Source organism: Electrophorus electricus, unplaced genomic scaffold (assembly GCF_041902795.1).
Source record: "Electrophorus electricus isolate QZ-2024a unplaced genomic scaffold, ASM4190279v1 Scaffold58, whole genome shotgun sequence".
Lineage (NCBI taxonomy): Eukaryota > Metazoa > Chordata > Actinopteri > Gymnotiformes > Gymnotidae > Electrophorus > Electrophorus electricus.
This window is the reverse complement of record NW_027658776.1, coordinates 67,883-90,000: the sequence shown is the minus strand read 5'-3', so window position 1 is coordinate 90,000 and position 22,118 is coordinate 67,883. Positions and strand designations below refer to the sequence as shown.

Below are 22,118 nucleotides of genomic sequence, written 5' to 3'. Positions count from 1 at the left end.
AAGACTGAAAGGCATTACCGTCTATTGTAGAAAACAGTCAGGGGTAGCAAATGCCAAAATGTCAGATGCATGAGAGGTTAATGGAGCTTGCTAATATCCCTAAAGTAAATCAAGCTTACTTACAAATCTAGCTGAACCCCACCTTATCCACACAATCCTCCATTCTAGGCATTGGGAAGGAACCAGAAACAATAACTGCATTAATTTTTCTGTAGTCAGTGTAGAAGCGGTATGTGCCATCTGGTTTTAGCACCAGAAAGCATGGGGAACACCAGGCACTAACACTAGGGATAGCAAGATGATTTTCTAACAAATACTTGGTTTCTTGATTTAGCAATGTACATTTCTGGGGATTGGTGTGATATGGGTGTTGTCTAATGGGTGAATGAGAATCAACATCAATGTCATGCTGAAGGACAGTTGTACGAGTGGAAACGTCTGAAAATAATGTGAGGTATTTCTGAATGAGACTGCTGATGAGAGTGCTCTGGGTGAAGACTTAGACTCAAGGGGCTCATCGTCATTGGAGTTTCCTGATTCCATTTCCAACCCCAAAAGTGGGATCCTCGTGGAGGGACTCCTTCACCTTCATTGAAGAGTACATAAAGCGATCGGAATCCACGTCTGACCGGAGACTACTGTTGTCATAGTTCTCACATTAACAAGGGAGATAACCAGAGACAGGTATGACACATGGGTGGGGTGTGGCAATGAAGACACACACACGTGACGTCAAACAAACAGCGAGGAGTCTAGGAGGAGGGGGCCATGCCATGACAGTGTATATTTATATATGTGACATCTGCTCTGATCTTTGACGTGGGATCCAGTCAGGAGAGTGGAGGGGAGCAAGGTGACTCCCATGATGCTGTGTGCCTGTCACGTCTACAGACCGGAGCATTCCCCGTTTCCCAGGCAACCTAGTAACTTCTGGGGTTTTGTCATTCTCTATGGATGCCTGTCTCCTCCCCTTTGTCTCCAACTGTTTCTGATGTATCCCTGATTATAGTCTTATACAAAAAAAAAACGTTCCTATGTATCTTGTTTGACAGTTATTGTTTCTCCTCGCTTATGGTTAGCTTTTGTTTCTCCTTGTGCCTTCGTTGATATGTGTTTGATAATATGTCTCTCTTGGTTGTTGGTTAGTTCTCGTCGGTCTTTGTTTCGCTTTGTTTTGGTTAGAGTGTGTTTGTCTTTCATTGTGTTTGTGATAAGAACCTGTGTTACACCTAGCTCCTTGCTCCTGTTTTGTTTGTTTACATCTCATTTGTGCTCTCCCTCTGTGTTTGCCGTGTACGCTGCCTTTCCCGTAAATGCTTACCCGGTATTGCTGTCTGTCTTTGATTTTGTTCAGTGTTTGTTTGTTTATTAAAACTAAGTGTTTCTTTATCCTATTTGTCACAATCGTTTTGGTTTTACTTGTTAGTTCCATTTCACGTAACACGCAAGGTGTCGGCACTTCACACGTGTGTTCCTGTTGTTTTTCTATCCTTTATATTTCATTTTGTTAAAATCATGCTATATGGAGCTGTCTTTAATCGTATTAGCTTTTCAAAGCTTCAAATGTGAAGTTTTACATTCATTTTTGTAGACATTTGTTAATCCCAGTTATCTCATTCTTTCTTGCATTATGCACTGGCTCACCGTATCACTGTATGTGACAGTTTCTCTTCCGAAAGCTTGCCTGAACGTTGGCATATTTTGACAGTTTTCAGTCTGTTCTGCCTTGCTTTCCTTTATGCAGTTTTCCATGCTTGGTTAAATATGTGGGTTCAGAGCTGGAATAAATAATAACATACCCATTAAAGATGCTCCTACATGCTGCAGTGTGTCTTTCCATTTTTTATTTTTGTTCATTTATTTTTTTTGGCAACTAATAAGTTAAAAACAATTTGCAGACACTTCAATACTGAACAAAGCAGAATATCCCGATACATTTTTTGATAGTTTACATCAGTTTCCAGGATACATTCCAAGAACAGATCTTAAGCTTTACAGCATTTGGCAGGCGCTCTTATTCAAAGCAAATTACATTTTAAAGCAAATTCTAGCTGGTTATTCATTAATAGGTCTTTGTTATTGCTGTACATCAAAAAAGATGTAATACCAATAATATACAAGAATCTTTCTAAAAGAGCAAGAATTTGCCTCTCAAAAACAAGACATGCCTCTCTTGTCTGCATCAAAATTTCTGTTTGTCTTAAAAGTCAAATCCTAAAACCTTAGCCGGTTACTTGTGCACAACCAGAATTTTTGATGCACTTTGTTCCTCACTGCACTAGTGCTCTGCATATGTAAAAATGAAGACCCAGAACATGCAAAGATGTCATCAAAATATAGAATAGTTGTTTTGAGGAATCTAAAATCTATGATTGTCAATATTTGTTTATCACAGCATAATCACAGCTGCTATCTAGTGTAACTAGTTAAGAGTGCATTTTGACCAATATCTACCTAAAGTAAGCTACTTTGAGTGATTAACTACCTAACCTAGCTATTTCCTTTACTTAACTATTTTGTCCTGACATGTTTGAATCAAAACGAAATGAAAATCTATCCTGATTGTTTGCTGAATCAATTCTTGATGATTCAGGGTAGCTAGCTAACCTAGTGAATTTAGCCACCTGGTCAAAGTGTAAAAGCCATGATTATTAAGGTTGTCTGCCAGATTTAATTAAAAAAAAGAAAGAAACAAGTTCACATGAAATGGGCCTTAATGAAGACATTGCTTTAGCCAAAGAAATCTAATCATTTCCAATGTACCATTACAGGAGGAGAAAAAACACCAAAATCTAGGTTGAAGTTTAAGGTAACATGTTAACTAATCATCGGCATGTGAGTGACTATAACAGCTGATACCTGCTTGTAAAGTGTTCTTGAGTCTGAGAAAGGTGCTATATAAATGTTAATAATAATAATAATAATAATAATAATAATAATAATAATAAAAATAATAGGTAGCAAGATTAAACAAAAAGCATCAGGGAGATGAGGAAGAAAATATGTTACTTGCAGGTTTGTCAGCATCGGGAGATTTACATTTGGGTTCTTATAATGCGCCACATAAAAAAGTGAACAGAGCTCGAATGATGTGATATTGTTAAGGGACTGAGGGGGCAAAACATTCAATTAATATTACAAATACAACAAATTTTATACACATTTACCGTGTATATGTGAATGGTTTATACATTGAAAAAATGCATCAAAAACAAATAAGATGAACAGTTGCATAGCTGGATAGGCCTAATATATTAATGGACAGAACACCGGAGCTTTTTGCCGAAGCAACGTCTGCGCTTGAGAGGAAATAAGATATTTTAACTTACACTAACTATCAATCAAAAGGTCCAGTAATACACAGTCCAGAAGTACATTTTAGTAATGGTAAAACGAGACAGCCGTGTTTATGTCGTCACACCTGCTGTTTGTGACGTCACAGAAGCAGATATATAAAAAGGCTTAACTGGCGTCATGGTTACCATTTTGACAGAGTGCGCAAACTGGACAAACCAAACTACGAACTACAAGGATATTCAACAATTGTTTTTTCACATTTTCCTGTGGATAAATTGGATTATTGTCAGTTAGACATTTCTCCGATATCAAAGGTAGGCCTAACTATCCTCTTTAAGGCAAACTGGGAAACGTCTATATGAAAAGAATGCATAAAGGAAATAATTTCCATGTGTTATTTAGATTGAGACGTCGTGTGTTTATATACAAAGCGTATTATTTCTCTTGAAAAGTGCTGGGTTTTGGATTCGTTTCTGATGTCCCTTAAATTTGCATCCCTTTTATCATCGATGGCACGTGCGTTCACTTAAATCAGTGCTTGGACTAAAAGGAAGAACGTCCACATTTATGGCGTTTGTATACTTGTCGGCGTCGAAAAGTATCAGCAATGTAGTTTAAGATATATTTGTAATACAACTTTTGTATTTTGATTAAAATTCATTTTCGTTTCACGAAATATCAGTTGCGCTGCGTTTTGACATTGTGTGACATTATAGGAGTTTTCAGATTATAATCATGAACGTTTTCAGATTCTGTCATTAGAAACACGATGACTAAAACATGTGTGTTACTTAAATGAATTAATAAATGAAGGAAAGATTGCTTGTAGATGAAACATTACCATTTTTACTTTCAAAAAGTGTTGGGGATAAAAATAGCCATTTAGGAATGTTACAATCTGATTTTCAACCGTAGTGACATGTAGCATCCTCATCATAATTCACGCATATGCCCGTGAACAAATTAAAATAGTTACTCTTGTGCTGATCATTTTAAGAGAATATTGAATAGATTAAGAAAAGTGTCACGGCCCGCGTGCTGCAGGGCAAGGAGCAGGACTCACAGACCTCTCTCGTCCCAGAAAAACATTTATTAGACACAAAAGATTAGTAATCAACGGTAACTGCACTCATATGTAACAAACCATTGCAGCGTGAACATGGGGACAGGCAGAAACACACATAACGAGTACAACCAGTAAACAATGAACAATAACACTAACATGAACGTGTACACATGTACGATGACCGACATCGAACGAAACACACACAGTTTAGAGGTATAATTTAATATTTATTTGTAAAGTATTTCAAGATTTTATATATTTTCTGGTTTTCCACAGTGAGATCATCATGAGGGGAACAGGAAGTACAAACAAGAACTTCTTCCCTGATGTGAAGACCATCCCAGCTCCAGAAAAAAGCCCTACAGAGGCAATGGCCAACCCAAAAATTTCTCCTTTTCATTTCGTTAATTCGCACAGAGGAGGAAGCAGCATCTATTTCCCAGACATTTCTGGAGTGCCCCAGAGGAAGCAATATAAACCTCAAAACCTGAGAAAATCTGGCATGGGCACAACATTATCGGCAGTGCTGAAGGCCACGGATGTAAAAAATGGTGGAAAGTCAACAGGCAGACTCCTGGATGAAGGTCAGCGATGCAGCAAATCTCGGTTCCCTTCTCTGGTTGTAGAGCCACACACCAAGAGCAGTGCTGTGAGTGTGAAGGCTGATCACACTCCACCAGCTCCATCCATCTCAAGGCTACCCGCCCTCCACCCAAAGCTGGCAGCTCTCAAACAAAAAAGCCCAAAGCCTGCTGTGACCCTGCATGTCCCCCACAAACATGTCAGGGAAGTCCCAGGAAAGGTGCAGGACAAGCACAGTGAGGTGAACTCCACATTTTACACCAGGCCAGAAGTGGGTGAGGTCCTCTACCAGGACCTGGAGAGGCTAACGTCAGTGTGCCTCCAAGGTCGAAGCTTCCCAGCACCAGTATGACCTGAGCTGCCACAAACCGCTGCTCATCAGGAGGGCGACCTTACATAAGCTAGAGAGCAGAGCTGCGCGCCCAGCTCCGCCTGCCCCCTCCCTGGTGCCACGTCGCAACCGTGTGCCCCGGCCATGCAAGACTGAGGATAAAAACAAGAGGCAGGACAAGTGCCAGGATGGCCAGGCTGCCTCTACTTCCCCTGGAGCCAAAGAAACATCTGTCGTGAAGATTTACTCCTGCAGCAGTGATAACAGACAAATGCGAGTATAAACTGAATGAAGCTAGCTAGAGTTCTCAAGTATGAGCAATTAGCCAGCTAACTAGCTAGCTATGTCGCCAGGTACCTTTAGGATCAGAGTACAGGTCGCATCAAACTTGTCCTGATCCAACGGAAAAGGCTCCCGATCCTCCAGTTCTGCGAAAGATGTTTAAATAACCAGTGAAATATTTAACAAAAAGAATGTGGCTAGCTAGCTACAACATAGCCTTAGCTAAATATTAGCCGTTAAAAGGGTAAATTAGTTAGCGCTAGCTAAGAAGCTGAATTTCTTTTTTGTTACTGCAGCAATCCGTTGCCTTAGAAACAATAAAATGCAAACAAAAAACCCCTTTATGCTAAATTTAGTTATTAAATAGACGGGGTCTGACCGAAGAGAAACACTATGTTGTATCCATGACGGCGGAAGGTGATGTTACAAAAGTCGTAGAAGAGTGTGATTAAAACAGACGAACAAGCTAGCGTTAGCTAAGATAAGCTAAGCAACTAGCCAGCGTCATATAGTAGTTAGTTCTGCGAGGAATCAAGCTACGGCAGCTAGTTAGCTAGATAACTTATGTAGTTAGCTGGCCTGACTTTCAAATACAATAGTCCGTTCTTCGCTAGCTTGGTTAGTTAGCTAACTCACGGTCGCTGGGCTCAGTGTGGGTCGCAGCTTCTTCCACCGCCTGCTGCCGATCCCGGACACGCCACCTGTAAACAAGAAAAGAAGTGACAGCTACGGCTGAAATGCCAGCGGCACAAAGGACCGCCGGTCGAAGCCGGATACTAAGGACACGCAGAAGAAACTTCATATTCATAGCAGAGGATTCTGTTTAAGTGTAATGTAGCTCGAGCAAACTCTGAAAGCGCCTTGTTAGTTTGAGGGTCGGTATACGACTGAATGGTTTTAGGGTTTTGGCTTCGTCACCGTTCCACATAACATTCGATCACCTTGGTGATCTAAATTTATGTCAAAACATCTTGTTTTCCCAGACTACAATATGCAAAATTACACGTAGCAACGTGAGAGAAAACATTTAAAAAAAAATAGGCAAATGTTGGCAAAAGAGGAATTACCCGATACAGAGTAACAGCCTAAAAAAACGCCACAAAAAATATGTTGTCTCTATTTTTAAGGCTAATTTGCTAAAACGTTTTCATTATTACTTTGATATTCATCTGCAGGCCACATTTGGCACAAAAGTAGAAAAAGTCATAAAGACTGAATAACAGTGCTATTCAGTCATTCTTTCTGATTCATGCATGCGTGTATTCATTATTTAAAGGGCACATATGAAAAATTAACCTTTTAAGTGCTTGTGCACATATATTTGGCTATCTTGAGTGCCTACCAACACACCAACTGTGAAATAAGACAACTCAGTGTGATGGAAAATATTATTTGATCATGTATTATCATGTGATTCATATGTGATGATTCCTATATAATTATGTTAATCCTTTCCATCATATAATCCTATATGAATGGTTTAGTCTGCATACTCTGTCTCTGTATATTGTGTGAACAAATGATTGTGTTGTGACCTGCAGGGGTCGTAAAGAGGGATTAGGCTTTTGTTTTCTTGCAAATGGTGTCTGTCCTTTGAAGCGTCCTGGCATATGCAGGAATGTTCATCACCAAATGGAGCAGGGAGTGCGTGAACAAGATCACAGAGCACCACCTCCCTGGGGAGGGGGTTGAAGTTTAGATATAAGGAGTAGTCAGTCTACCCCTTTAGAGCTTTCGCTTTCGAGCATTAGCCCTCACACAGCTGTGTGTCCTTTTGTGTGTCCTATTTTCGTTATTAAATGACTCTCTTAATCACGTGTGACTTGCTGTTTGTTCAAAATTCCACCACATCAGTCAGCATTTTAGTGGGCTGCCTATGTCAGAAAACATGAACTAAAACAAGCTGTTCAGATTTGGCTTCCCTTTCTACCCCAAAAGGGAGCCATTCGCTTTATGCCACCCCCGGTCTCAGTGTCTGCACCCACGGCTTGATAACTACCTTTGCGGAAGTGCGCAATTTATTTTGTCACACACGCCAGGTCCGCTATCACGTTGAAGGTAAGAGCCAACCCAGGCCATTTCAGTGAACACGTGTTATCTCCAACTCTAGGAGTCATGTTACATAGCTCATGGATGCTTTTCCTAAAATTGTAAACATTGCTTTTGCCTACCAACAAAAAATAAACATAAATGAATAATGTCTAATTGTATCAGGTCACTACTAATTCAACTCCCATCTTAATGTGCTTTTCTCAGCACAATCTACTGCATATTTGTTGTTTCTGATCATGCTGAGCTTTAGGAAATTAAGGACATTCACGTTTTGCCTTGGATTCATGTGGTAGCATAAGACAGGTGGATATTACTTCCCAAAACTGCTCAACAGCAGTAAACAAATTCATTCTTCTCCCAGCTGTCTGTCTATTTCTTCTTATAGTTTGGGTGTCTCAACCAAACCTACCTCTATGATAATGGCCTTGGGATGTTCTTCATAGTTTATTTGTTCTTATTCCATCTCTGGATCAAATCCTGTGGGGACTGACCAGTACAGGATCAGAGATCAATGTGGATCTCTGAGCTTTCTATCCATCAGGTGATGGTCATGTCTTTGTAGTTAGGTGGGTCTTAGAACGCAGTGTAGATCTACACCTTGAATGCATATTTGTCGACTGGAGTTTGGAAAGGATTCTGCCCCTAGACACACCCACTTCATTATACTGGCTCTCAACTTAAATTGTAAAGTGAGTGCTTGTAGGTTATTCAACAAAACATAAGCCCCTCCTGATGATGGAATAAGGAGATATATCCCAGATTTATTCCCCTATCTTATTTTCAGTCATAGTTTAGATTAACAAAAGCTACTTTTGTTTATGCATATTACTTGACTGATTAACTGGTTGGACCACGCATAAGAGTTAATGAGGAAAATACTGAATCACTCAAATGCCATTTCTGGATACATTCAACGTAAAACATGTTAGCCTGTAACTCACTAATGATGCATACAACAAACACTGAAGGTGAAAACAAGAAAATGTGACTCCCTTACAATGAAAGAAAATCATTTATTGATAAATATTTATAAAGCTGTAACAAACATTATTTACAAAATGTACAAAACATGATGAGGACGACTGCAGTGGTGATGATCTGGTGATGACCACTCCATGGATGGTGATTTTGTCCAACTCTTCGACGATGGTGATGGCACTAATAATCCTGAAGGATCAATTCTCTATGGCGATCGGTCCGCTGATTGGCCTTGTCTTTGTAGTCTGGTGTAGACCACAAAGTCTCAAATTATCCTGAAGAACATCTTGTAAAGCCTTGTTGTTCTGGCCTGGTCCAAAAACTGATGTTGGCCTCTTGTCCTGGTGGGTTTCTTGGTGAGCTTCAGGTTGTCCAGTTGTCTGTAATCCAGGAAAAAGCCTGCACTGGAGACCTGCATGATGGAAAAGCAGGAAAAAGACTCACCAAACATGGTTAGATGTTTTACTGAGAAATCTGGGAGATGTTTTAGGGTGACACAAACCTAAAAAGATGGAAAATTAAACAGGTGTAGGGGGTAAAGGGAAAAGAGAAGAAAGGTACAGACCTAAACTGCTCCAGTTTGGTGATCAGTCCATGTGATGCTCAAGCTTCTTGCGCCAACAGGTCAAGACCTAGGCCTCACATGGCTATGTGAAAACAGACTGCATCTGAAAAACACCCACATGCATACAAGAGCATTGAGGGTAAAAGAAATTGTATGATACATAGCATATAATAAATCCTAAATGTGTATAATGTCAATCAAAGTGTTCTGTGGGTTATTAAAAGCCTGGAGGAGGAGGTGGAGGGGGTCCTCTTGGTGATCATGGTCCGTTAGAAAACACAGCGGGGTGCAGCGTCTCGACAGTCTGGGTGTGACTGTACTCAGATGACCTGAAAAGGCCATCTGAATCGATGGAAACACCCTTAAACGTCATGGACACCATGGTTTGCTGCAAAATACACACAGAGTAAAAATGTCACAAAATATAATTTTCTTAAAATGCCCACATCTCAAGCAAGTCTAATTCAAACAGATGCATTCAGGCAGGAGAAAGCACTAACCAGAAAAATATTCTGCACCGATGACTCTGTTGACTCGGCGCACAGGTAGAAGGTCGCCCCAGTGATGCCGGTTCCTCTGCGCTGAATTAACGGAGTAGATCCTGATTAATGTGACTCAAAATGGGACAAGCTAGTTAAAATGCTTTTAGTTGAGACAGATATTTACCTTGATGCAGGCCACAGCATTAACGCTGGCAAAGTTCTGGAGGGTAAGCTGCAAAAGCAATAAAAAGGTTAGGTGAGGGAAACAACCGTCATGTCCATTCTCACTGAAATTGGGAACTTGTTCCCATGACTTAGACTCACCTCTGCACACACGTGGTAAAATGTATTGCTGAGCACCCACCAGTGCTCGCTCTCCAGCCCACTGTAGATGGATTTGTGCTGGAGCTTCACCTCTACCATCTACAATCATGCAGAAAAAAAGCATCTCAATCAACGTTACCACGACACCGGCTAGTGGAAACTCTCAGCTAACAAAATGTTTCTCTGTGCCAAAAGGCCTATTATAAAATGATTAAAAATTCAAGGGAACCTTTGTATCTGCAGAAAACATCTGCGATAAGGTGTAGGCAAACATCCTGTTTGCGTTGTGCAGAGTTTGGAGAGGCTGATACATGGTCAGTAAAAAAAAAGAAAATACATTGTTTAGGCAAGATTGCAACTATGAAGGGAAAGCAAAACAAAAACTTGTTACATTGCATTTAAGAAGAATGTGCAAGATCTATATTTTACAATAACTGTGACCATAGCGTCGCGAAAAAAGACGCAGTGGAAGTTAGCTGTTCTGCACAGAAACCTCCTCCTGAAGCAGTGATAACAGACAAACGCGAGTATAAACTGAATGAAGCTAGCTAGAGTTCTCAAGTATGAGCAATTAGCCAGCTAACTAGCTAGCTATGTCGCCAGGTACCTTTAGGATCAGAGTACAGGTCGCATCAAACTTGTCCTGATCCAACGGAAAAGGCTCCCGATCCTCCAGTTCTGCGAAAGATGTTTAAATAACCAGTGAAATATTTAACAAAAAGAATGTGGCTAGCTAGCTACAACATAGCCTTAGCTAAATATTAGCCGTTAAAAGGGTAAATTAGTTAGCGCTAGCTAAGAAGCTGAATTTCTTTTTTGTTACTGCAGCAATCCGTTGCCTTAGAAACAATAAAATGCAAACAAAAAACCCCTTTATGCTAAATTTAGTTATTAAATAGACGGGGTCTGACCGAAGAGAAACACTATGTTGTATCCATGACGGCGGAAGGTGATGTTACAAAAGTCGTAGAAGAGTGTGATTAAAACAGACGAACAAGCTAGCGTTAGCTAAGATAAGCTAAGCAACTAGCCAGCGTCATATAGTAGTTAGTTCTGCGAGGAATCAAGCTACGGCAGCTAGTTAGCTAGATAACTTATGTAGTTAGCTGGCCTGACTTTCAAATACAATAGTCCGTTCTTCGCTAGCTTGGTTAGTTAGCTAACTCACGGTCGCTGGGCTCAGTGTGGGTCGCAGCTTCTTCCACCGCCTGCTGCCGATCCCGGACACGCCACCTGTAAACAAGAAAAGAAGTGACAGCTACGGCTGAAATGCCAGCGGCACAAAGGACCGCCGGTCGAAGCCGGATACTAAGGACACGCAGAAGAAACTTCATATTCATAGCAGAGGATTCTGTTTAAGTGTAATGTAGCTCGAGCAAACTCTGAAAGCGCCTTGTTAGTTTGAGGGTCGGTATACGACTGAATGGTTTTAGGGTTTTGGCTTCGTCACCGTTCCACATAACATTCGATCACCTTGGTGATCTAAATTTATGTCAAAACATCTTGTTTTCCCAGACTACAATATGCAAAATTACACGTAGCAACGTGAGAGAAAACATTTTAAAAAAAATAGGCAAATGTTGGCAAAAGAGGAATTACCCGATACAGAGTAACAGCCTAAAAAAACGCCACAAAAAATATGTTGTCTCTATTTTTAAGGCTAATTTGCTAAAACGTTTTCATTATTACTTTGATATTCATCTGCAGGCCACATTTGGCACAAAAGTAGAAAAAGTCATAAAGACTGAATAACAGTGCTATTCAGTCATTCTTTCTGATTCATGCATGCGTGTATTCATTATTTAAAGGGCACATATGAAAAATTAACCTTTTAAGTGCTTGTGCACATATATTTGGCTATCTTGAGTGCCTACCAACACACCAACTGTGAAATAAGACAACTCAGTGTGATGGAAAATATTATTTGATCATGTATTATCATGTGATTCATATGTGATGATTCCTATATAATTATGTTAATCCTTTCCATCATATAATCCTATATGAATGGTTTAGTCTGCATACTCTGTCTCTGTATATTGTGTGAACAAATGATTGTGTTGTGACCTGCAGGGGTCGTAAAGAGGGATTAGGCTTTTGTTTTCTTGCAAATGGTGTCTGTCCTTTGAAGCGTCCTGGCATATGCAGGAATGTTCATCACCAAATGGAGCAGGGAGTGCGTGAACAAGATCACAGAGCACCACCTCCCTGGGGAGGGGGTTGAAGTTTAGATATAAGGAGTAGTCAGTCTACCCCTTTAGAGCTTTCGCTTTCGAGCATTAGCCCTCACACAGCTGTGTGTCCTTTTGTGTGTCCTATTTTCGTTATTAAATGACTCTCTTAATCACGTGTGACTTGCTGTTTGTTCAAAATTCCACCACATCAGTCAGCATTTTAGTGGGCTGCCTATGTCAGAAAACATGAACTAAAACAAGCTGTTCAGATTTGGCTTCCCTTTCTACCCCAAAAGGGAGCCATTCGCTTTATGCCACCCCCGGTCTCAGTGTCTGCACCCACGGCTTGATAACTACCTTTGCGGAAGTGCGCAATTTATTTTGTCACACACGCCAGGTCCGCTATCACGTTGAAGGTAAGAGCCAACCCAGGCCATTTCAGTGAACACGTGTTATCTCCAACTCTAGGAGTCATGTTACATAGCTCATGGATGCTTTTCCTAAAATTGTAAACATTGCTTTTGCCTACCAACAAAAAATAAACATAAATGAATAATGTCTAATTGTATCAGGTCACTACTAATTCAACTCCCATCTTAATGTGCTTTTCTCAGCACAATCTACTGCATATTTGTTGTTTCTGATCATGCTGAGCTTTAGGAAATTAAGGACATTCACGTTTTGCCTTGGATTCATGTGGTAGCATAAGACAGGTGGATATTACTTCCCAAAACTGCTCAACAGCAGTAAACAAATTCATTCTTCTCCCAGCTGTCTGTCTATTTCTTCTTATAGTTTGGGTGTCTCAACCAAACCTACCTCTATGATAACGGCCTTGGGATGTTCTTCATAGTTTATTTGTTCTTATTCCATCTCTGGATCAAATCCTGTGGGGACTGACCAGTACAGGATCAGAGATCAATGTGGATCTCTGAGCTTTCTATCCATCAGGTGATGGTCATGTCTTTGTAGTTAGGTGGGTCTTAGAACGCAGTGTAGATCTACACCTTGAATGCATATTTGTCGACTGGAGTTTGGAAAGGATTCTGCCCCTAGACACACCCACTTCATTATACTGGCTCTCAACTTAAATTGTAAAGTGAGTGCTTGTAGGTTATTCAACAAAACATAAGCCCCTCCTGATGATGGAATAAGGAGACATATCCCAGATTTATTCCCCCATCTTATTTTCAGTCATAGTTTAGATTAACAAAAGCTACTTTTGTTTATGCATATTACTTGACTGATTAACTGGTTGGACCACGCATAAGAGTTAATGAGGAAAATACTGAATCACTCAAATGCCATTTCTGGATACATTCAACGTAAAACATGTTAGCCTGTAACTCACTAATGATGCATACAACAAACACTGAAGGTGAAAACAAGAAAATGTGACTCCCTTACAATGAAAGAAAATCATTTATTGATAAATATTTATAAAGCTGTAACAAACATTATTTACAAAATGTACAAAACATGATGAGGACGACTGCAGTGGTGATGATCTGGTGATGACCACTCCATGGATGGTGATTTTGTCCAACTCTTCGACGATGGTGATGGCACTAATAATCCTGAAGGATCAATTCTCTATGGCGATCGGTCCGCTGATTGGCCTTGTCTTTGTAGTCTGGTGTAGACCACAAAGTCTCAAATTATCCTGAAGAACATCTTGTAAAGCCTTGTTGTTCTGGCCTGGTCCAAAAACTGATGTTGGCCTCTTGTCCTGGTGGGTTTCTTGGTGAGCTTCAGGTTGTCCAGTTGTCTGTAATCCAGGAAAAAGCCTGCACTGGAGACCTGCATGATGGAAAAGCAGGAAAAAGACTCACCAAACATGGTTAGATGTTTTACTGAGAAATCTGGGAGATGTTTTAGGGTGACACAAACCTAAAAAGATGGAAAATTAAACAGGTGTAGGGGGTAAAGGGAAAAGAGAAGAAAGGTACAGACCTAAACTGCTCCAGTTTGGTGATCAGTCCATGTGATGCTCAAGCTTCTTGCGCCAACAGGTCAAGACCTAGGCCTCACATGGCTATGTGAAAACAGACTGCATCTGAAAAACACCCACATGCATACAAGAGCATTGAGGGTAAAAGAAATTGTATGATACATAGCATATAATAAATCCTAAATGTGTATAATGTCAATCAAAGTGTTCTGTGGGTTATTAAAAGCCTGGAGGAGGAGGTGGAGGGGGTCCTCTTGGTGATCATGGTCCGTTAGAAAACACAGCGGGGTGCAGCGTCTCGACGGTCTGGGTGTGACTGTACTCAGATGACCTGAAAAGGCCATCTGAATCGATGGAAACACCCTTAAACGTCATGGACACCATGGTTTGCTGCAAAATACACACAGAGTAAAAATGTCACAAAATATAATTTTCTTAAAATGCCCACATCTCAAGCAAGTCTAATTCAAACAGATGCATTCAGGCAGGAGAAAGCACTAACCAGAAAAATATTCTGCACCGATGACTCTGTTGACTCGGCGCACAGGTAGAAGGTCGCCCCAGTGATGCCGGTTCCTCTGCGCTGAATTAACGGAGTAGATCCTGATTAATGTGACTCAAAATGGGACAAGCTAGTTAAAATGCTTTTAGTTGAGACAGATATTTACCTTGATGCAGGCCACAGCATTAACGCTGGCAAAGTTCTGGAGGGTAAGCTGCAAAAGCAATAAAAAGGTTAGGTGAGAGAAACAACCGTCATGTCCATTCTCACTGAAATTGGGAACTTGTTCCCATGACTTAGTCTCACCTCTGCACACACGTGGTAAAATGTATTGCTGAGCACCCACCAGTGCTCGCTCTCCAGCCCACTGTAGATGGATTTGTGCTGGAGCTTCACCTCTACCATCTACAATCATGCAGAAAAAAAGCATCTCAATCAACGTTACCACGACACCGGCTAGTGGAAACTCTCAGCTAACAAAATGTTTCTCTGTGCCAAAAGGCCTATTATAAAATGATTAAAAATTCAAGGGAACCTTTGTATCTGCAGAAAACATCTGCGATAAGGTGTAGGCAAACATCCTGTTTGCGTTGTGCAGAGTTTGGAGAGGCTGATACATGGTCAGTAAAAAAAAAGAAAATACATTGTTTAGGCAAGATTGCAACTATGAAGGGAAAGCAAAACAAAAACTTGTTACATTGCATTTAAGAAGAATGTGCAAGATCTATATTTTACAAGAACTGTGACCATAGCGTCGCGAAAAAAGACGCAGTGGAAGTTAGCTGTTCTGCACAGAAACCTCCTCCTGCAGCAGTGATAACAGACAAACGCGAGTATAAACTGAATGAAGCTAGCTAGAGTTCTCAAGTATGAGCAATTAGCCAGCTAACTAGCTAGCTATGTCGCCAGGTACCTTTAGGATCAGAGTACAGGTCGCATCAAACTTGTCCTGATCCAACGGAAAAGGCTCCCGATCCTCCAGTTCTGCGAAAGATGTTTAAATAACCAGTGAAATATTTAACAAAAAGAATGTGGCTAGCTAGCTACAACATAGCCTTAGCTAAATATTAGCCGTTAAAAGGGTAAATTAGTTAGCGCTAGCTAAGAAGCTGAATTTCTTTTTTGTTACTGCAGCAATCCGTTGCCTTAGAAACAATAAAATGCAAACAAAAAAAACCCTTTATGCTAAATTTAGTTATTAAATAGACGGGGTCTGACCGAAGAGAAACATTATGTTGTATCCATGACGGCGGAAGGTGATGTTACAAAAGTCGTAGAAGAGTGTGATTAAAACAGACGAACAAGCTAGCGTTAGCTAAGCTAAGCTAAGCTAAGCAACTAGCCAGCGTCATATAGTAGTTAGTTCTGCGAGGAATCAAGCTACGGCAGCTAGTTAGCTAGATAACTTATGTAGTTAGCTGGCCTGACTTTCAAATACAATAGTCCGTTCTTCGCTAGCTTGGTTAGTTAGCTAACTCACGGTCGCTGGGCTCAGTGTGGGTCGCAGCTTCTTCCACCGCCTGCTGCCGATCCCGGACACGCCACCTGTAAATGCAGACAGTATTCAGACAGGGAATCGATTTAGCGAGGAATATTTGCTCGTCAACTTTTGGGATAATGGCAAAAAGGGTAGGTTGGGCAAATGTTTTAAAAAGAGAATACTTGTTTAATACTACCTTACAACCAAGTTTTATCTAACTTTGTACTGAGAATTTTTGCTTCTTAACCCCCAGACCCTCTATAACCCTCTATTGGAGGATGATGAAGTAACATCTGATGATGCCTTTTGTATGGACCCATTGTGTCCGGTAAGATAAGGCTGTATTTTCAGACATTGAGTACTGTTAATAGAATAAAGTCTATGGGATGGATCTTTTCACATCCAGAATGAAATGTTACCACTCCAAAATCTATTTTTCTCTGTGTTTTGTCTGAAGGATTTTAAGGGGGCATTTTGGGGTCAAGTTGTGGTAAGTAGCACTACCTTTTCACAGATGTTTCAATAGGCTAAAGCTTTTACCCATAAAGCATGTTTTCAAGCACTGTCATGTGTCTTCTGAGTCAAACATGATCTTTTGTAAACAAATTAACTTGGTTAATGATAAATAATAAATAAATGATTGACATTCCTCATGATAAGAGGCTCATTCCACAGAAGTAGTTCTAAGTGTGACAGAGTAATGTCCTGACACACAAAACCACTGCAGTGGAATCGGACCTCTTTTTAGAGGTTTTTCTTATACATCTAGACCTAGACCTTTATACTCCACCTGGGTCTTATAGGAGGACAATGTGGAGACCCCCTTTGGCACTGTATGCTGCACCATGGCAGGTATCCCCAGGGATAACCGACCGGTCATCCTCACCTACCATGACATCGGAATGAACCGTAAGACTCTGATACTGTTGCTTGTGGCACGTAGCTGATTGCTCTAAAGTCTAAAACTTAGCATAAGCTTCATTTGTTGTGTTGTAATGACCCTGGCATGCATGTCTGAGGACAAAACTTGCTTCGACATTCTGTTCTATGATGAGGACATGCAGGAAATCATGCGACACTTTGCCGTGTGTCAGGTCAACGCTCCTGGGCAACATGAGGGTGCCAGCATCTTCCCTGCAGGGTGAGCGTGAGTGCACCATATACCACAATGTTCTTTCAGGGGCTGAAAGATATTCCAAGGTTAAATCTAATCTAAAATGTGACCTTCAGCTACCCCATACAATTTTTTCCAGAATGTATATTTATCAGAACCTACTCCATAGCCCTCCATCTGCCCTCAGACCACTCCTTCCTGGCAGTCAGACAGGACGACTCTATGCCATGGTGTTGGTGCCCACCTAAACTAACAGCTGGAGGCCCTGACTGTCAGCATGTCTAGCTGGCACCGCCTTGTCATGCACCAGGGTTTCTTTCATGAACTTTTTTCTTAGCGTTCATATGCTACATTGATGGCTGTGGCTCCCAGTACATCATAGCTAGGTTTAGCAGGTTCAAATCCTGAAGAATCAGTGGCGTCCCTTAGAATTATAACTCACTCAGTGCAATTTTTTCCTGTAGATTCACATATCGCTCAATGGACAAGCTCTCCGAGACCCTCCCAATTGTGCTCAAGCATTTTAAGTGAGTGAAGCAGATTAGCCATTTACTCTGAGATTAAACTGTCAATCCTTGTTCTAATCTGAAACCTTGCGCTTTAATGGTTTAAAGTTATGTACATTTTTTTCTCTCCACAGAATTAAGAGTGTTATTGGAATGGGTGTTGGAGCAGGAGCAAACATCCTCACACGGTTCGCTGTGAGTTGTAGCACTGTCTTTCTTCCCAATAGATTTTAACACAATGATCAAACAAGGATTACTCCTTGGTGAAATTCTTGCTTTGTAACAAAGTGTTGATACTTGCAGCATAATCCTAATCATTACACTGTCAAGCTAGCTAGACATCAACTCTCCAGAATACTGACACTTCACTATTGTTCCTCTGCTTGCACATGTAAACAAACCTTTTTCTAAGTGCAATGTAAAGTGCAAGAATGCCAAATATGGAGACTCTTAATTGCTCATTTAACTACAACAGTTTGACATATAGTAAGTAATTTTGCCCTGAAAGTTTATCTCCCTTTGACTGCTCATGCATAAATGTCTTGCAGTTGAAGTACCCAGACTTGGTTGAGGGCCTTGTCCTGATGAACATTAATGCTCAGGCAGAGGGCTGGGCAGACCGGGCAGCATACAAGGTATCACAGTCTAATGCAATAGTAATTATCATTCTGTTAACACCCTGCTTAAACATCACGATCCCTGTATCTCTACAATTATGTCGTTTAGCTGGTCCCACCTAGCGTCCATGTCTATGGTTTCCCTGTCTCATGTCTTTTGTTTTGCTTTACTTCCTTGTTGTGGTTCCGTTCCTTAGTTTCATTTTCTCCGCTCCTTATTATTTGCACCTGTCTTGTTTAACTCTTATTACTTCATGTATTTAAACCGTCTTGTTCCCTGTGTCTTGGCTGTTCACTGAACCCATATAACTTTCAATGTGATAACAAATAGTTCTCAGCATATTACTCTTAGTTTTCTGCAGTTTCCAGTTAACCTTTCATGCCAATCATATGGTGACAATCGACCCTATATTTTTATTCTTTTGGGATCCTTAGAAAAGTGTGAAGCCTCTTTTAATAAAGTAATGTATTTGATCAAAGCTTATGTGTACTCCAGCCACTAAAGATCAACCCACACTTTCCACAGATTTCCAGCTGGGCCCTTGGTCCCCCCAGTGTTGTCATCTCCCACCTGTTCGGTCAGGTACGAAAAAACGCCTAAAATGAAATGTATATTGTATGTATTATTGAGCAGTACTTGTCAACCCAGTCCTTGTGATACATCTGACATCCCACATTTTCCCTCTATCCCAGCTCCTGACAACATCATCCTAGCTCCTAAACCAAGCCATTAGGAAAATGAACACCTGGTACAGGTGTACTGGGCTGGGTTAGAATAAACATGTGGGCCATTTCATGTGTACTGTGGACTGGGTCACTAAACACTGAACTAGAACATTTAAAAGTTAAATGCCTTATTACTAAAGATGAGTGTTCCAAATGAGCTGTCCTGAATTTAGACTGTGTCCTTTTCGTAACTAAAGAACCAGATGCCTACATTATTGTCCATCAAAAGGTCAACAATGTTTTTTTTTTTTTACATATTCTTTTTATTATACATTTCTGTCTCGAGTGCCTGTGCAGACTGTGCATATAGAGGAAGAGACATTTAAATTCATATTCACATCAACTTTTGATGTTTTGTGACTGATTGCGTCTTGGACTGACTCCTTTATGGCACCGTGGCAGGAGGAGATTAAGAAGAAGGCAGAATTTGTAAAGACCTTCCGTCACAACATCAGCAAAAGGATTAACCAGACCAACCTTCTGCATTTTATGAAGTCCTACAACAGGTATGACTGACATCTGCATTCTATGGAATCTTCTGAGCTCTCTGCTTCTAGACTTGTTTGTCATATGAACAGCTCCCAGTCTTATTAGATCTGATCAATTTTCAGACGAAGTAAACTGAACATTAAGAGAACTTCTCTGGGTAGAAAGACTCTAAAGTAAGTGAGAAACTGTTTCTCTTTTATCCTTATTCCATGTTATTTTTTGATGTAAAATGCCCCTGTGCCACCACATGCCTGAAAGGTTTTGTTGCTGTAGGTGTCACACTCTTCTGGTGGTAGGAGATGACTCTCCTGTGGTGGATGCTGTGGTATGTACAGCTTGTTTTACATGCAGAAGTTTAAAAACAACATTCAAAATCCAACCCAGCATTCAAATCAAACTTCTATATGTACCTGGGAGCCTGCGTGCAAATGTTTGTGTTTTCCGTCGTAGGTTGACTGCAATTCCAAAATGAATCCCTCAAAGACAACCCTCCTCAAAGTTAGTGACCTTCAAACCTCAGCAAAGCGATACTTAAAATGTTATGTTTTGCTTTTTTTATTTGACTCTCATTATAAATGCAGAAGTCATTATATGTCACTGGGGGCTTATAAATCTAGAACTTTGTGATGAACTTGTGGTGAATAACATTGTCCTTCATGTTGTCCCTCATGAAGATGGCTGACTGTGGAGGTCTACCACAGCTTGATCAGGTCTGTCGTTACCCATTAAAATAATGCTCTTGCATTCAAACTGAGTGATGCACTGTGTAATCTATTGTGTCCTGTTCTTACCGTATAGCCTGGCAAGCTGGCAGAAGCCTTGAAATACTTCATTCAAGGACTGGGCTACAGTAAGTAAATACTGTAAACACACTGTCAAAAGGTCGAAATTAAAAATCGTTCAGCCTCTGCGCAATGTAAAACCCATAAATCCAGTTTAGAAAAGTTCAATACTGCCTGTTGTAGACCTTCAGGCTTTCACAACTATCTTTAAGTTATGCATGTTTTCTAAATGGTGCAGTTAAGTAGGGACCTTGAGCTATGTTACTTCACCTTGTCCTTCTGCTTATCTGCCTCTGACAGTGTCTTCTGCAGGCATGACACACCTGTCTCATTGGCACCCCGCCTTCTCCACCAGAATGGCATTCTTCCACCCCTGGGCCATCACTTCCATGGAGAGCACCTCCAAGCAACGCTGAAGATGAGGCTCTCCTACCCGCTGCTCCATCCCAGTGTTGTCATGCTCAGTTCGGCTCCATTTCAAATAAAAAATACTCTAAATTGAGGGACCATTGATGTGTTGGTGTTAGTGTTTGTGTGTCATTGTCCCAGTGGACTAATTTAGACTTGCACAAAAGGAAAAAAAAAAACCTAAACGATAAAAAGCTGTTTAAAATGTTTATACTTATCAGGCTCAGTGTTGTACCTTTATTTAGTAGCCATAAAAAAGTTGATGTATAGTACATCAATCAATGTATAACACTTTTAGTACTTAGTATATGAATCAATGTATAATATTTGGACTGCTTTAACACCAGTACAAAAGTTTAATATAATAAAGAAATAATGTACTGTGATTACTTGTGGCGGCCCGAGTGTCGTAGGGCGAGGGGCAGGACGCACAGACTCCACCGACTGGGACGAACATTTATTAACATAAATGACAGCGGCACTCACGTATTAGAAACAATAAACATGGACCTGAAACAAATGAAGTTAAACAAACATGATACACAAGAATACATCTAACATAAACACGTTACATTCAGACATTACACCGACAATGACCAACACCCTGTACACTTTAACACGGGTTTATATACATTGAGACGAACAAGGTGCAGGTGTGGTTACAAACACAGCCCTCCCACTGAACGTGGCAGGCCAAACCACATGACTCAGGGGAGGCTAACATTCTGTGACATTATGCTTCATCTTGTAAAAGCTTTACATGACTGACAATTTCAGCTTTTTCAGAGGACCTATTTAATTCTTTCTTACATTGTACTTCTTTCTATTCCTAGTCTAATCTTGAAATAAATTCAACTTAATTTTAATGGAAGTCTTCATAATGTGTGTTTCAGGTTATGCAAATACTTTGGGAGTTGTTTAAATCAGTCAATCTACTGAATTCCCCACCAACAACAGTATGAATAATTAATTGTCATTTACATTTATAACTTTTAACATACGAGCAGCATGTGAATTTCATGAATTTGTACTTCATTAACTATTTGTATCACATTGTTTACATTACTGTTGTAATAGTAATAGTAAAAATTCAATGGTAATAGGGCACATTGATTTGACACAGTTCAATGGCATTAAGTACCCAATGCTCTGCTTTGAAGAAGAAGAAGTACAACATTGAATTATTTTACTGCACTTGTACTGCATATTTTCAATGTATTTACATCATTTTAGAGAATGCCATATTAAGGAATAAATAAATAAATAAAGTTTATTTACCTGCTATTGTTCTTACGTCCACTGAAGTCCAAAATAATCTTTAAGGCTCTAGGTTACTTAATAGCAAATACATTTCTGTGGTATTCTGATTTATTTTCTACTTGAAAGACAGGGAATATTCTGATGTCTTTA

The 22,118-nt window shown here is 40.3% G+C and overlaps 1 protein-coding gene and 1 pseudogene across 1 annotated transcript in view; both read left to right on the top strand.

The window, feature by feature from the left end:
* The window catches only part of LOC145656195 (ribonuclease inhibitor-like), a gene marked incomplete at its 5' end in the record, with an annotated part of 8,485 nt that extends 6,556 nt beyond the window's left edge, over positions 1-1,929 (top strand). Inside the window, one exon of the mRNA XM_081709563.1 lies at positions 1-1,929. This exon is cut by the window's left edge and continues 1,430 nt beyond it.
* Positions 1,930-16,203: 14,274 nt separating this feature from the next.
* LOC145656194 (protein NDRG1-like) lies at positions 16,204-21,046 on the top strand (annotated as a pseudogene).
* Positions 21,047-22,118: the final 1,072 nt, after the last annotated feature.